This window comes from Bubalus kerabau, chromosome 14 (assembly GCF_029407905.1).
Source record: "Bubalus kerabau isolate K-KA32 ecotype Philippines breed swamp buffalo chromosome 14, PCC_UOA_SB_1v2, whole genome shotgun sequence".
NCBI lineage: Eukaryota > Metazoa > Chordata > Mammalia > Artiodactyla > Bovidae > Bubalus > Bubalus kerabau.
Window position 1 is genome coordinate 52,749,941 of NC_073637.1, and position 16,635 is coordinate 52,766,575.

A 16,635-nucleotide genomic window follows, 5' to 3' on the forward strand; every position below is an offset into this window, starting at 1 on the left:
CCCATCCAGGTTCGATGCATGAGACAGGGTGCTCAGGGCTGGAGCACTGGTATAACCCAGAGTGATGGGATGGGGAGGGAGGTGGGAGGGGGGTTCAGGAGGGGGAACATATGTACAACCATGGTGGATTCATGTGAATGTATGGCAAAATTACTAAAATATTGTAAAATAATTAGCCTCCAATTAAAATTAATTAATTAAAAAATAAATAAAGTCTGCCTGGGTATCTCTATGACTGAATTTCAGATTTCCACTACAACCAAATTAGTGGGTCCTTTTTAAGGCGGTCATGTCAATACCCTTGGTAACTTCCAAAGACTTTCTCCGCTACTCTATCAAATTTTAAGCCCGCATTTGGTCTTGAGACTCTCCAGAACTTTCTGAGTTGTTTTCTAATTTAGAATCTGAGGCCATGGGAATTCCCTGGAGGTATTCATCTGAAGGACTGATGCTGAAGCTCAAGCTCCAGTACTTTGGCCACCTGATGCGAAGAGCCGACTCATTGAAAAAGACCCTGATGCTGGGAAAGATTGAGGGTGAGAGGAGAAGAGGGTAACACAGGATGAGATGGTTGGATGTCATCACCAACTGAATGGACAGAAGTTCCAACAAACTCTGGGAAATAGTGAAGGACAGGGAAGCCTGGCATGCTGCAGTCCATGGGGTCTCAAAGAGTTGGACACAACTTAGTGACTGAACAACAAAAACCACTGGTTAGGACTTTGCACTTTGAACTGCCAAGGGCTAAGTTTCAGTCCCTGGTTGAGGAACTAAGATCCTGCAAGCTATGTGATGCAGTTAAAAAAAAAAAAAAAGAATCTGAGGCTATTGAATCTTATGTTAATTCTGAATTTAGTATACATTCCCCAAATATAGACTCAGTAACTCATTCTCACACTTAAAAAGTTTTCTTCTGAATCAATTAATTCATTTAATTGCTCAGTCATTCTTTTAGAGGACATGTATTGAATGCCTACCATAGGCCATAAACAGAACTGTCATGGCTCTGTTATTACCTTTAGGGAAAATAGAGGCAAATATTATGTGATAAATGCCATGCTAGAGAGAGAGAAACAGTTTGGTAGAGTAGCTCAAAAGAGAACCAACCATGCTGTAGGTCAGGAAAGATTTCCTGAAAGAGATGAATTCTAACGTGATCCTAAGAGAGCATGCTAATTAGGACCATGAGGTTACATTGGCAGATAGGTAGGGATCTAACCTTTAAAGGCTTGAGTTACTATGGCCTTATTTAGAAGAAGGTTCACATATGTTTACTCATCAAGTTCTATGATTTTGAGATCATGAGTTCCACTTCTGGGACAAATGTTTTAGAGGCATTCACTCTGTTTGTTTTCTAGTATCTGTTTCATACTGGCTTTATGCAATATATTGGCAATTACAATCAGTGTATTTGATCTTAGCTTAGTCATCTGGCAGGATACTGTCAAGGTCAGAATGTACATTTATTCCCTAGAATGCCAGGAAAAAACTCAAATTTGCTTGCCTTTCTCTTTTGCTATAAGATCAAAGTTCATTTATTCACCTTTGACTCTTCTGATACATGCTCTCCCAAATCAAATCAGGCAATTTGACAGCATTCTGATTGTACATACCAGTTATGATGCATTTTAAACAAACCCCCCAAACCTAATTGAGTTAGTTCTTTGAAGGTCTTTGAAAGTTTATTTACTAGAAAAACATTAAGTTAAGGGAGCAAGGATGATGTGGTTCTTATCCAGGGTCCCATCGAATCTTTCAGTAAATTACCATGCAAAATCTAAGTAAATTACTTAAATAAAACACTGACTTCAGTTTGCTTATCAGTGAAAACATGATAATGACAAGAGGTATAAATTTGATAGTTTGAGAAACTGCTATAAAGAATGTTGTAAGGCAAATTTAGAGGCAATATAATTGTAAAAAAAAAAGATAATTCATACATTTATGTAAATATTTAGTGCCAAATAAAGCAGTTATGATTGCTTTATCTGAGCAGTTTCTGATTCTGAAGATGTAAAATGTGGATTTAACTGATAGATCTTATACTTACAGAATACTGAATGTGGATTTAATTGATAGATGTTATACTTACTGAATTGTTCTTACTGAATACTGACTGAAAATCAGTTTGATTCCTCTTTGTGCTTAGGATCAGACAATGTAAAAAGTATACAATTTTATCCAGATTCAAAGAAAACAAATATTGACTATAGAGCAGTTTATAGAAAGTTGAACACACAAAAATCTAAGCAGTCATTATCCAACTGACTAAATTTTAGCATGAAACCTTACCTTTTAGAATTCAGGTTTCTAAGAAAATATCTTTAGTTTTAAAAGCAGTCTTTTATACTAGTCAGATTGTTTTTGTATAACACAATTTTTAAATAATACACATTGAGTAACTTCTTCCTTCATTTAATTTTCTGGAAAGGAGAATAAAAACCCAAAGAGTAGTTAAATGTAGCGTAATTAAAGAATAGACATTATGTTAACTAAAGCTTGTAAGGATGCTAATTTCATTTAGTTGATGCTATAGTGAAAATGTATCCATCCTTTCTAATGGAGTCACCTACAGGCATCTGGTATTTAATATACCAAAGTAGCTGGAGCACCATAGTTGATGTTAATTCAATAATTCATCGCTGTAGTAATACTTGGCAGAGTAGAAAATTGAAACAGCACATCAAGTAGTATATAGGTAATATTAAATATCTATAGCTTTTAAATCTTTAATCAGATGCCAGCTGGATATGTGCTTTCCTGGTGGCTAATCAGTAAAGAATCCACCTGCAATGCAGAAGATGCTGGTTTGATTCCTGGGTAAGATCCCCTGGAGAAAGAAATGGCAATCCACTCTTCTTATCTGGGAAACCCCATGGACAGAGGAGCCTGGTGGGCTACCGTCTGTGGGGTTGCAAAGAGTCAGACATGACGTAGTGACTAAACCAGCACCACCACTTGCTGGATACAGAGCTGAGCAAAGTTTTGTCATGTTTGCTTCTTTGTAAGTTTGTATAAAGAATAGCAAAAACCAAAGTTATAATTGGACAAAATATATTTTGACTCTAAATTATGCAATGATATATTAGTAGGGTGGAGTATATGGCAAGTGATGTTCAGAGAATCAATAATTAATGGTTTAATTCGTTCATGAAATTAGTGTTTGAATAGCAGAAAAATATCAAGTACCACAGATATAATCCCTGCCTTTAAATTGTACAGTCTAGTAGAAATGCAAAAATAAGCCAGAACAAATAAATAAACACAAATGTAAAGTAAGTTAAAAGGTACTGGAGTATAGAATTATAAGGTCTACGAAGTATGTAACTAGTTGATGGACTAGAGCTAATATTTTAAGAAATCATAGATTAAAGCAACAGCAAATTTGAAATTTTAAAAATCAAATAAATAATGTTACTTAACATTGCCAGATCTTGTGTGAAATTCTGTTCACTAATAGTCTGGTTCATCTTGCTTTCATGTTTGCTTTAATGGAAGGTATCTGGTTCAGATGTTGCCTCTTTCCATTTATCTATTTATAATTTACAAGTGTACTCATATTTCCTATGATTTAATCCAATCAAACCATGAATTGAACATTAAGAATTATGGTTATTAAATTTCATTGTGAAATTGTCCTTCAATCACATTTTGTTGACCAGTTTCAATATAGATATTTTGTCATCCGAGCATGTGGTCTTAAGGAGACATACTGTATTACTTCTACCATTTGCTCTTTTACTAAATATTGTATATACCTTCCAAGTTACAACTGCAGAGAGTGACCCATTCTCCGTGTTCCCTCTATTACTTAATACTCTACATTAATAACTGTTTGAAATAGTTATTTGGAGTCCCAAACTCCTCTGGCCTAACAGATAGACCTCATTTCTGAAACTGAGGACTATATGGTATTGATAAGACTATCTCTTGATAATGAAGTGTTAGCTGCCCAGTCATGTCCAACTCTTTGCGACCCCATACAGAAGCCTGCTAGGCTCCTCTCTCCATGGGATTTCCCAGGCAATAATACTGGAGTGGATTGCCGTTCCCTTCTAAGGGGATCTTCCTAACCCAGGGATTGAACCTGAGTCTCCTGCATTGCAGGCAGATTCTTTACCGTCTGAGCCACCAGGGAAGCCTTTGTTAATAAAATTAGTAATGATGACAACATGAAGAACAAATGTGTATTAGTTCTATTTAGCAATTAGACATAAATGTAGATAAAACAATCCAACAAAACAAGGGTCAATAGCATCTTTTAGACACCACAGTGGTACAATAGCAATAATAACTTAAAAGTGAAAGTCACTCAGTCCTGTCCCACTCTTTATGACCCTATGGACTGTATCAGTCAGTCACTCAGTTCAGTCGCACACTCACGTCTGACTCTTTGCAACCCCATGGACTGCAGCATGCCAGGCCTTCCTGTTCATCACCAACTCCTGGAGTTTACTCAAACTCATGTCTATTAAGTCATTGATGCCATCCAACTATCTCATCCTCTATCATCCCCTTCTCCTCCTACCTTCAATATTTCCCAACATCAGGGACTTTTCAAATGAGTCATTTCTTCACATCAGGTGGACAACGTATTGGAGTTTCAGTTTCAACATCAGTCCTTCCAATGAATATTCAGGACTGATCTCCTTTAGGATTGACAGTCCAAGGGACTCTCAAGAGTCTTCTCCAATACCACAGTTCAAAAGCATCAATTCTTTGGCACTCAGCTTTCTTCACAGTCCAACTCTCACATGCATACGTGATTACCAGAAAAACCATGGCCTTGACTAGATGGACCTTTGTTGGCAACGTAATGTCTCTGCTTTTTAATATGCTGTCTAGGTTGGTCATAACTTTCCATCCAAAGAATAAGCATCTTTTAATTTCATGGCTGAAATCACCATCTGCAGTCATTTTGGAGCCCAGAAAAATAAAGTCTGACACTGTTTCCACTGTTTCTCCAACTATTTGCCATGAAGTGATGGGACCAGATGCCATGATCTTAGTTTTCTGAATGTTGAGATTTAAGCCCACTTTTTCACTCTCCTCTTTCACTTTCATCAAGAGGCTTTTTAGTTCTTCACTTTCTGCCATAGGGTGGTGTCATCTGCATATCTGAGGTTATTGATATTTCTCCCAGCAATCTTGATTCCAGCTTGTGCTTCTTCCACCCCAGCGTTTCTCATAATGTACTCTGTATATAAGTTAAATAAGCAGGGTGACAATGTACAGCCTTGACGTACTCCTTTCCTGATTTGGAACCAGTCTGTTGTTCCATGTCCATTTCTAACTGTTGCTTCCTGACCTGCATACAGATTTCTCAAGAGGCAGGTCAGGTGGTCTTGTATTCCCATTTCTTGAAGAATTTTCCACAGTTCATTGTGATCCACACAGTCAAAGGCTTTGGCATAGTCAATAAAGCAGAAATAGATGTTTTTCTAGAAATCTCTTTCTTTTTCCATGATCCAGCAGATGCTGGCAATTTGATCTCTGGTTCCTCTGTCTTTTCTAAAGCCAGCTTGAACATCTGGAAGTTTATGGTTCATGTATTGTTGAAGCCTGGCTTGGAGAATTTTGAACATTACTTTACTAGCATGTGAGATGAGTGCAATTGTGCAGTAGTTTGAGCATTCTTTGGCATTGCCTTTCTTTGGGATTGGATGAAAACTGACTTTTTCCAGTCCTGTGGCCACTGCTGAGTTTTCCAATTTTGCTGGCATATTGAGTGCAGCACTTTCACAGCATCATCTTTAAAGATTTAAAATAGCTCAACTGGAGTCCATCACCTCCACTAGCATTGTTTGTACTGATGCTTTCTAAGGCCCACTTGACTTCACATTCCAGGATATCTGGCTCTAGGTGAGTGATCATACCATCTTGATTATTTGAGTCATGAAGATCTTTTTTGTACAGTTCTGTGTATTCTTGCCACCTCTTCTTAATATCCTCTGCTTCTGCTAGGTCCATATCATTTCTATCCTTTATTTTGCACATCTTTGCAATAGATATTACACACAATATTACAAGTGTGAAAAAGAGACTTCTAATACTCAGAGTTACGATAACAAAAATATAATTTTTTAACAATGCTAGAAATGAAAATCATCAAACCTACAGTACAATTTCTATAAAAATTTAGTATTATTCAACAGAGAAAATACTTAAGATTAATCAACTGGTCAAACTACATTTCCTTAATTAGAAAAATGAAATAATGTTCTTTTAGCAGGGAAGTGTTAAACTGTCAACTGACTTTGTCCAAATGTTTACTTAGCAATTAAGGATCTTACTACTAGGCTCTTGGTACATTTGGAGTCAGAAATTATATGTAAACTCTAGTTATATATTCTACCATTGATGATATCATCTCTATTAATGTAGTCATTTGTGGCATATTGATAATTTTGTTTTATACTTTAGATTTTATGCAACTGTAGTCAAAACATTTTGTAACTACTTGTATATATTAAAATCGGAATCATGGGTCATTTTTATAACCCAAATAATTTCATAGTACATTGCATGTAGTAGGTATTCAATACATCCTGTTGAGCTCATGGATAGAGAATTTGTATGTAATATGAAAGCTAGCATTGTATTCTGTATATTGGCATTGCTTTCTAAATGTTAAAATACTAGTTTTTAGAAGATGCAATAATAATGTTAGAATGAAAGGGATCAATCCGCATAGAGACCATACTTAGATCTTTAGTCTGTTTGCTAATTCTAGTCTCCAATGTTTTGAATATAAAATTTGAAGAATCTAAAGAATATATCCTTGGGTTGGGAAGATTCCCTGGAGAAAGGAATGGCTACCCACTTCAGTATTCTGGCCTGGAGAATTCCATGGACTGTATAGTCTATGGGGTCTCAAAGAGTTGGACATGACTGCGTGACTTTCACAAGGAACGTATAGAATTTTATACCTTATACTTTCACAAGAAGAAAAATGACAGTAAACCGAAATTGCAAAAAAAAAAAAAAAAACCTGGTATCAACAGGGAGTAAACTGACAATTCATCTCAATGATTAGAAGATGACATTTAAAAACAGCACTGTTACATTTCTAAAAAAGTGTCAAGAAGAGATTTCATGCTTAGAGCCCACCCACACAAGGAATGAAAGTCTTTTTAATGGTATTGTGGTAGTAGTTCTCCTTGGTGCAATTTTTAGGTTGGCAACTTGAAATTATTATATTCTAGTTACTTAGAACCAAGGAAAGGTATGCTTTGAACTTTGTCATATAAACCAAAGGGTCCTGCATTAGCTGGATGTAAATGATTTCTTTATTTTCATTGTTTTGAGTATTTAAGTATATTTTTAAGACTGCTTATCAATTTTTAAGGTACACACAACTCTGAAAATATTTAGAAAACTATGCTAATTTTAGATAGAAATTTTCTTTTGGGGCAGAAAATATATTTAGAGACAAGATGAAGGTTATGCATCTCCTTTCCCATTCTGTTTAAGTTATGACAGTGTAACATGATCACTTCTGAGCCAAATATGATTATATATCTACATTTATGAGTTTTTCTAAATCTTATTAACACAAAATAAATGACTATTTATTACAGAAATATTCTATTTCTATGTCAGGGTCCAGAATTTTGTGACGTGTTTTATTTTTAAACATTATTATTTTTAATGTGGACCATTTTTAAAGTCTTTACCGAATATGTTACAACATAGCTTCTGTTTTATGTTTGTTTTTTGGGGGGATGTGGGATCTTAGCTCCCCAACCATGGATCGAATCCACAGTCCCTGCATTGCTAGACAGTTTTATCCTCTATGTTACATTTAAATTATTGAATATAAAAGCTGCAAATATTCGGTCATCTGTGTCTACTCTGGAAGTAATAAAGATTACTGATTAAATGTACATATATCTGCTCAACTATTAAATACCACTAGAAAAAAAAATTGATTGAAATCAACATGGAGGGTTAAACAAACAAGGAAATGAAACTGTTGAAAGTGATTAAGATAGAAAAGAGGAGAGAGAAGAGAAATAAATATTGTAATGATTTAAAATATAAAGTCAGACAGAAACAGGAATTCCGAGCACAAGTATACCAATACTCCAAACAAAGCAGAATGATTTCACCTTTCAAAAAATAAAAATTGTTTTAAAACGGTGCTAAGAGACATATCTGAAATAAAAGGAAGGCATGAAAATTATGTACCACATGTCTGCTAGCAAATATAAATCATGATGGCAATATTGTCATATAAGTTAAAATTCTGTTTCATTATTGTTACATTAGGATGTGGTAGTCATGAGAATATGCCTTACTGACCTTCTATTGTAGGGTGTAAAAATGACAAAAGCCATTCCAGCTTTGAAATCCATCACAAATTTGCACAGAAACTGTGTCATCCTGGAATGCATCAGAGATACCAAGGCAGACCAATTCTTGGGAAAAAGAGGATCCCCTTGACTTTTGCCTTAAGTTCATGCACTGCTGACTTTGCAGAATTTTCTTTACACTGCTGAGCAGTCTAGGATAGTTTTGACCAACATTATTCCTCTTTTGGACCTCTCACCTACTCTTTTACAGCTCCCTTTCTATTTTCTATAACAAAAGCATTTCCCCCAATGTAATTCTCATACATTTCACTCTGTCTTGATGTTTGCTTCTTCAAGACCTAGACAAAAGCAGGATACAGAATAAAGGAAATGTGCCTAATTAACATTTAAATTCTAAGTGTCTCTCAGATTACTTGACTTTTCAATGCACACAATTTTAATGTCCATGCATAATTAAAGTTTATCTTTTAAATCTACATGCATGTGTGCTTGCTAAGTGACTTAGCAAGCACTTGAGTTGTGTCCGACTCTTTGAGATCCTATGGACTATAGCGCACAAGGCTTCTCTGTCCATGGAATTCGACAGGCAAGAATACTGGAGTAGGTTGCTTAGGTCTCCTGCATTGGCAGGCAAGTTCTTTACCACTGGCCCCGCCTGGGAAGCCCTAAATATATATAAGCTCTATTTTATTTCATTTTCCTTTTTGCACTTCTAGGGGTTCTACTGCAACAAAAAATATAAGTAGTGCTATGAATCAGTCTGTGTAATATTTGATGCTTTTTTAAAATAAATACTAGGATGAGTGAAGAAAGTTCTCTACTGTTCCTAATTTTCAAAGATGGATTGACATTACTATAAAGTTTTCCTCTTTAATTATCATACAATCCTAAAGTGGTAATTTACAATAATGAATCTTGAAAAAAAATTTTAAACCTCACACTTCTAGAATTATTCTCCACTTTTTAATTACATATTATCCAGAATCTTTTTCTTACCTATATTTCCTTTGTGTCATTATTCTTATAATATGTATGCAATACAATGGCATGTATATAAATTTTGCCTTTATTTTTGAAAGACTTGGGTATGTAATTTTTTATCCTTGTAATTCATAATCTACAAAAAATTGGTCAATTGGATTTCATCAAAATTTAAAACTGTCCCTCTTCATACAATACTTTTAGGAATTAGAAAAAATAAAAGTGACTATAGCCTGCAGAAAAATAATTGTACGTCTATAGCTGATAGAGAACTTGTATAAAACTCAAACCTCAATTATAAGTATGCATACAACTCAACAAGTAAATGAACAAATTCAAAAATATTTATTTATGGATAAAAATAAGCTTATGAAAATGTTCAAAACTTATTAGTTATTGTTGTTTTAGTTGCTAAGTTGTATCCAACTCTTATGTGACTCCATGAACTGTAGCCTGCCAGGCTTCTCTGTCCATTGGATTTCCCAGACAAGAATACTGGAGTGGGTTGCCATTTCCTTCTCCAGGGGATCTTCCCAACCCAGAGATTGAACCTGCATTTCTGGCATTCGAAGGTTTATTGCTGAACCACCAGGGAAGCCCCTATTAGTCATTGCTGCTGCTGCTGCTAAGTCGCTTCAGTCCTGTCCAACTCTGTGTGACCCCATAGACGGCAGCCCACCAGGCTCCTCCGTCCCTGGGATTCTTCAGGCAAGAATACTGGAGTGGGTTGCCATTTCCTTCACCAATGCACTCATGCATGCTAAGTCGCTTCAGTAGTGCCCAACTCTGTGCAACCCCATGGACAGCAGCCCACCAGGCTCCTCTGCCCACAGAATTCTCCAGGCAAGAATACTGGAGTGGGTTGTAGATCCAAATTTAAGCCACAATAAGATAACAGTAGGAATATCTAAAATTAAAGTCGCTTGCCGGGAGCCGGCGAGAGACGTTCCACTCGTGACAAAGGTCATGAGGAAGGAGGCTCGGCATACACAAAGGCGGAATCGAGCCTCGGGAGTCCCTCCGGATATTCTCGAGCATCTACCCCCAAAAACCAGAGTCTGCCTACTTTATTGCTTTGTGCTCTCACCTCTGACTTTACTGGGGGCTGTCCCCTACCACCATCTCGCTCTGTCTGTCAAAGAGTTAACTTACAGCTCCAATTAATAAAGTTCCTGGGCAATTAGGAGTGTTTAAATCCAAACCCCTCAGATGGCTCTCTAACTCGCCTGACAAGTTTACCTGGACACCTACAGCTATGCATAAGATTGTTTACAGTCTCCCAGCCTCCAGAGGCACGGGAAGCTTAAGATATTCAAATAGCTTAGAGCCTCTCAGAGAATTAGAAACTGTCAGAATAAAACTAGTAAAAGATTTCATTGATGAGCCAATGTTTGTTGCCAAGTTTCCACATCCCCTGAATTGTGTCCTTGAATATGTATTAATTAATAGTTGGTATGTAGAAAAAATAAGTAGTGGCCTTGGTGTTAGTAACTTTAGACCCTTAAGGTAATAAATTCTTTCCTTTGTAAACCCATTACACATCGCCCTATAGGAATGTAATCTTATCTTCGGAAGATGGCACCAAACCTTAAAATAATTACTCTTAGAGAAAATAAGTCATTGTTGATAAGTCCTTGTCAAGAGTCATAAAATGTTAATAGGCCTTCTGGCCAGAAGATGATGTAAATCACCTAAACCATTTGTATATGATAAATTTGCAGGAAAGAAACCCTGGTTTTTGATAAGCATCAAAGACTGCTGACTTTGCATCCCCTATTATCCTCTATGTGTAACTTAGGGTATAAAAACCCCTGTTGAAAATAAAGCTAGGGGCCTTGCTCACCAACGCTTGGTCTCCCCATGTCATTCTTCCCTTTAACTTCCAGCTGAGTCTCCATCTGGAGTGCGGAACCCACCATGCTTACTAATTATGCCTGGGCTTCTAAGATCCGACCGGGGAGGCCTCAGTGTCTCCTCTCCTTCGGGAGAACGGAAGGACGCCTGCGGCCTACGTAAGTGGTGCAAACTTCTTGTCTTGAAGCTTTATTGGTTTCCCGTGTAAACCAAGCTACTCAGCTTCTTTTCTCCACTGAATTTTTCTACTGAGCTATCCTCATTCTATTATTCTTTATATCTCTGAATAAATAAATAAATAAATAAATAGGTCGCCTACTCCGTCTCCCCTTCGAATACCCTGGATCAGCTGGGGCTGGACCTCGGCAGTCGCTCAGTCATGTCTGACTCTTTGCGACCCCATGGACTATAGCCCATCAGGCTCCTCCATCCATGGAATTTTCCAGGCAAGAGTACTGGAGTGGGTTGCCATTTTCTTCTCCAGGGGATCTTCCTGACCCAGGGACTCCCGCATTGCAGGCAGACGCTTTACCGTCTGAGCCACCAGGGAATCCGGTCTAAAATTAAAAGGAATAATCAATTCAAAATGGATCAAACACTTAAAAAAAAAAAAAAAAAGACTTAAAACCGTAAAATTCCTAAAAGCAAACATAGGAGAAAAGCTCCATGACAGAAACTTGGCAAAGTTTTCTTAGATATGACACACAAAGCACAGGGAACAAAAGAAAAACAAACAAGCAGACGTAAATAAAATGTAAAACATCCCCAAGTCAAGAAACATAATCAACATAGTGGAAAGGCAATTTATGGGATGAGAAAAAATATTTGTAAATTATGTAACAGATAAGGGGTTCAAATGTATATAACAATCTCATACAACTTAACAAAAAAAATCTAAATAAAAATTGAACCTGAATATTTTTTACAAAGAAGACATACAATGGCCAATAGGTATATGAAACGTATTCAACATCACTAATCAGGAAAGTGCAATTCAAAATCACAGTGAGATAGCAATCAACACCTATTAGGATGTTGTTATTTAGCAGCTAAGTTGTGTCAGACCCTTTCCTGACCTGTGGACTGTAGCTCACTAGGCTCCTCTGTCCATGGAATTTCCCAGGCAAGAATACTGGAGTAGGTTGCCATTTCTTCTCCAGGGGAATCTTCCTGACCAACGGACTATTAACAAAAAGTTAAAAGTTGGAAAGAATCTGGAGAAAAGGGTAACTTTGTGCAATGTTAGTGAGAAAGTAAATTGGTACAGTCATTAGGGAAAACAGTAAAATATATGATCCAACAATCCCATTTTTGGATATAAATCCAAAGGAAATAAACTCACTATCTCACAGCACTCTTACATTCATTGCAGCATTTTGCATGATAGCCAAGTAAGTGTTTATCAACAGAAGAATAAAGAAAATGTCACACACACAAAATGCACACCTGAGAATATAATTCAGCCATAATAAAAGAAGGAAATTCTGTCATTTGAAACAACATAGATGAACATTGTGAACATTATGCTAACTGAATTAAGTCAGACACATATAGACAAACACTGGATGATCTCATTTATATGTGGAATCAAAGTTAGATTCATAGAAACAGAGTAGAATGCTGGCTACCTGAGTCGAGGGGGATGGGAGAAATGGGGAGATGTTGGTCAAAAGATGCAAACTTTCAGTTGTAAGATCAGTAAGTTTGGAGAATTCATGTGCAATTGGTAACTAGAGTTAATAGTACTGTTTTGTATAATTGAAATTTGATAAGAAAGGAGATCTTAAATGTCTTCATCACTAAAGGGGTAAAGGTAATTATATGAGGTGATGGATATTCTATTATTTTTGGTTGTAGTAATCATATTACAATGTGTACATATATCAAAATATCACATTATATATCTCAAATATACTTAATTTTTATTTGTAAATCATACCTCAATAAAGCTGCAACAGAAAGGAATGACTATATACAGTGATGAAGAGGATGAGGAATTGCCAGTGGGAATATAAAATGATAAGGTCATTTTGAGAAAACCTAAGCATACAACTGCCATATGACCTACCCATTCATTTCATGAACAGTTTTCTGCCCTAAAGAAAAGCTTATATCCACAGAAACACTGATAGTACACATGTTATAGTAGCTGGATTTGTAATAACCAAAAGCTGAAAACCCACATATTTCATAGATGAACGTTCCATAGGACAACTTTTAAAAAATAAAGTATTTACTCTGTGACAATCTAGAGGAGTGGGATGCGGGTACGGTGGGAGGGAGGCCCTAGAGGGAGGGGATATATGTAAACTTATAGCCAATTCACATTGCTGTATGGCAAAAACCAGCACAACATTGTAAAGCAATTATCCTCCAATTAAAAAAAAATAGAATATACATATCACCATATAAAAAATCTCAAACTAATTATAAAGTGGAAACAATTAGGACAAAAGTGCATGATTTCTGTGGTCCCATTATATGAAACTCTGTATGTGCAAAGTAATATATACAGTTACCAAAAGTGGGACAGGTTTTATTTTGGGGAAGAGTGAGTGAAGTTTGGGGAGAGGAAGAAAAAGGAATTACAGAAGCAAAGTAGGAAATTTTGAGGGGTAGAGGGTATATTCATTTTTTTCATTTTATTGATAGTTTTAAAAACTATCAAATTTTCTTAAATATCTGTAGTTTATTTTATACTAACTATACCTCAATAAAGCTGTTACAAAGAAGAAAGGAAACTAATACTTTAAAGTAGTAATTTTCAAATTAATATCAAACAGGATCATCAAAGAACTTATCACAAAATTACTGGGACCCAATCCTCAAATCATCTGTTATTAAATGTCGCACGGGGTCTGAGAATTTGGATTTCTAACAAACTCCCAGGTATTGTTCATGCTGCTCGTCCAAAGATTGCAGTTTAAGAAAAATTCACCACTTTTGTTGTTGTTCAGTTGCTAAGTCATGTCCAACTCTTTGCAACCCCATGGACTACAGCACACCAGGCTTCCCTGTCCTATCCTGTCTACAGGAGTTTGCTCAGATTCACATTCAGTGAGTCCATGATACTACCTATCTCATCCTCAGCCACCCTATTCATCCTTTGCCTTCTATCTTTCCCAGCATCAAGGTCTTTGCCAATGAGTCATCCCTTCACAGCAGGCAGCCAAAGTATCAGAACTTCAGCTTCAGTATCAGTCCTTCCTAAATCCTGGTTAGTCAAGTTACCCTCAAACTGACACCTTCACCTAAGTGCTTGTTAGATATAATCATCTTAGACATTAACCCAGACTTCCTGTATCAAAATTGCATTTAATTTAAAAATATTGAATATCCTATGAAAGAAAGTGTTAGTCATTCAGTTGTGTCTGAATCCTTGTGACCCTATGGACTATAGCCCACCAGGCTTCTCTGTCCATGGAATTCCCCGGGCAAGAATACTGGAGTGGGTTGCCATTCCCTTCTCTAGGGGATCTTCCCAACACAGGGATTGAACACTGGTCTCCCGTATTGTAGGCCAATTCTTTAACAAATGAGCCACCGAGTATCCCAGATACCCTACATGGGAAAATGATATCCTAAATAGATATGCATCACTAGAGAATGTTTTTCTTCATTGTGTAAGAAAAGATATGTGTAAGTCTCATTTACTGAGAGAGCAAAGAAGTTTGAACAAACATTTTCCTCTTTAGAGTTTATGTATAATGCTTAAATTAACGTCTTGATAGGCAACTCCCTTAAATTTATGAATTGTGGATTCTGAACCTCTTGTACAGTTGTACCTATCCAGACAAAGCTGAAATCAAGAATTGTCTCTCTGTCTCATTCCATCTGAGATAGCTAATTCACTGCTATGGTCTTTGACCAGAAATATAAAGTGAGCCTGGAAAGATTATTAGCTGTGTTAAGGAGTCAGGGCTTTCTATTTGCAAGACTTTCAGTTTCAAGGCTAGTGTATAGAAACACTAAATTATCTAATAAATCCTTTAGGGTTAAAATTGCACATTAGAGATTTGAAGATAAGACCATCATTAGAGCTTTCACAAGGCTATATTTATTACAGCGAGAGACTACAGAAACTCCAATTCTCCCCAAGCATCTCAGTGCGATTCTTTTGGCTGAAATTGAACAGGATAAAAATTAAGATCTTAATTCACTTAAATGCTTGTTTAAAATGTGCAAAGTTTTATTTCTTTAACTTACAAAAAGACAATATTTTATTTCTTGAACTCTAATTTCTTCGAGGGATCTCAATATTTTTAGAGGATTCAGTGATTTCATTATTCTTTAATAATGGTAATCTTTAAATATTTGTAGAATTTTCGTGTGGCCATTTGTATGACTTCTGTTCAGGACTCCTTCAAGATACTAGACAGAACAGAGAGTACATTTTATGCTTGGGCAATGTTATATCCTCATTCTATATCACAGCTTACCAAGGACAAAATAAAAAACTACATTCTGGTTTTTCCAGAAAGATACACAAAGGAGCAATGGTTGATAATGGCAGAGTAGAATCATAAATATGGATTACAGACTGCTTGGCTCATCTCAGGACCACAGCTATAAGAGTGGTTGATTGTAACTTAACTGAAAAGCCAAATATAGTAAGCAATACTGACTGAACTTTGCAATTACTTAGTAAGCATTTATAACCTAAAGGTCTCAGAGAACCAATCTCAGAGATTCTGATTTAATTGGTCAGTAGTAGACCCAGGTACCGGTATACGTTAAAGTACAATTGAGAGGATTTTTAATATGCTACTACATTTGAGAACCACTGAGTTAATTTTTTTAAAAGGAAAAATCTAAAGAGAAAATCTAGAAACTGTAAAATGGAATTCCCTTCTCCTTCCCTAATTTCTTTCAGTGTATTTTCACTATTTTTGACTACTCACTAATAACATAGTCCCCTCCCTTCATGAGAAAAGTGTGACCTATATGATTGGGGAGCTAAAATGAGGCAATTAAGAAATCTTAATGAAGCTCTCGCTACATTTTCTCATCTTTTGAATCCCCTAACTTGAGAATTCATAAGTTCTGGTATTCTATGTGGAAAATTTCCAGGGCAGATCTTATTTGGAAAGAGATTTATGTATGGGGGAGGGACAGAAAAAACAAAATGAAACACTATAGATCTGGGTCTGTGGGACAAAGTTATAGTCAAATTATTTCCGCATGGTTCTGCACTCAAGACTATGGTGCCTCCTGGGATACTCCCTCCAGGACTGAAAGTGTTACCTGTTAAGGAGTCTCAGGTGAATTCCTGCAGAAGTTATTCTTAGGCAAAGGGAGTTGCCTGCCCCACATTCTTCTTCCTCCCCAGGGGTGGAGTGCTTCCAATGACTGTTTGATATAAGGGAATAATGCCTCATCCTCGCTTCTAGTCCTCAGGTTTAATACAGGATATCTCTGAAGACCTGTCCAGTGGGCTGGGTGAGGATTTTTATGCTTCTGCATTGCAGGTCAATTTTTCCTTCTG

The 16,635-nt window shown here is 36.4% G+C and overlaps 1 long non-coding RNA gene across 18 annotated transcripts in view; it reads right to left on the minus strand.

Moving 5' to 3' along the window:
* The window catches only part of LOC129626936 (uncharacterized), a 151,229-nt gene that overhangs the window by 112,969 nt on the left and 21,625 nt on the right, over positions 1 to 16,635 (minus strand). For 3 of the 18 annotated variants that reach the window (XR_008702293.1, XR_008702300.1, XR_008702294.1), the window contains exons 3-4: positions 12,227 to 12,332; positions 2,293 to 2,423 (exon numbers count right to left, since the gene is read on the minus strand). The exons of 13 other annotated variants lie outside the window; for them this stretch is intronic. This is a non-coding gene — a long non-coding RNA (uncharacterized LOC129626936). The remainder of the gene's footprint in view (positions 1 to 2,292; positions 2,424 to 12,226; positions 12,333 to 16,635) is intronic. 2 more of the 18 variants (XR_008702295.1, XR_008702298.1) reach the window with 1 other exon arrangement.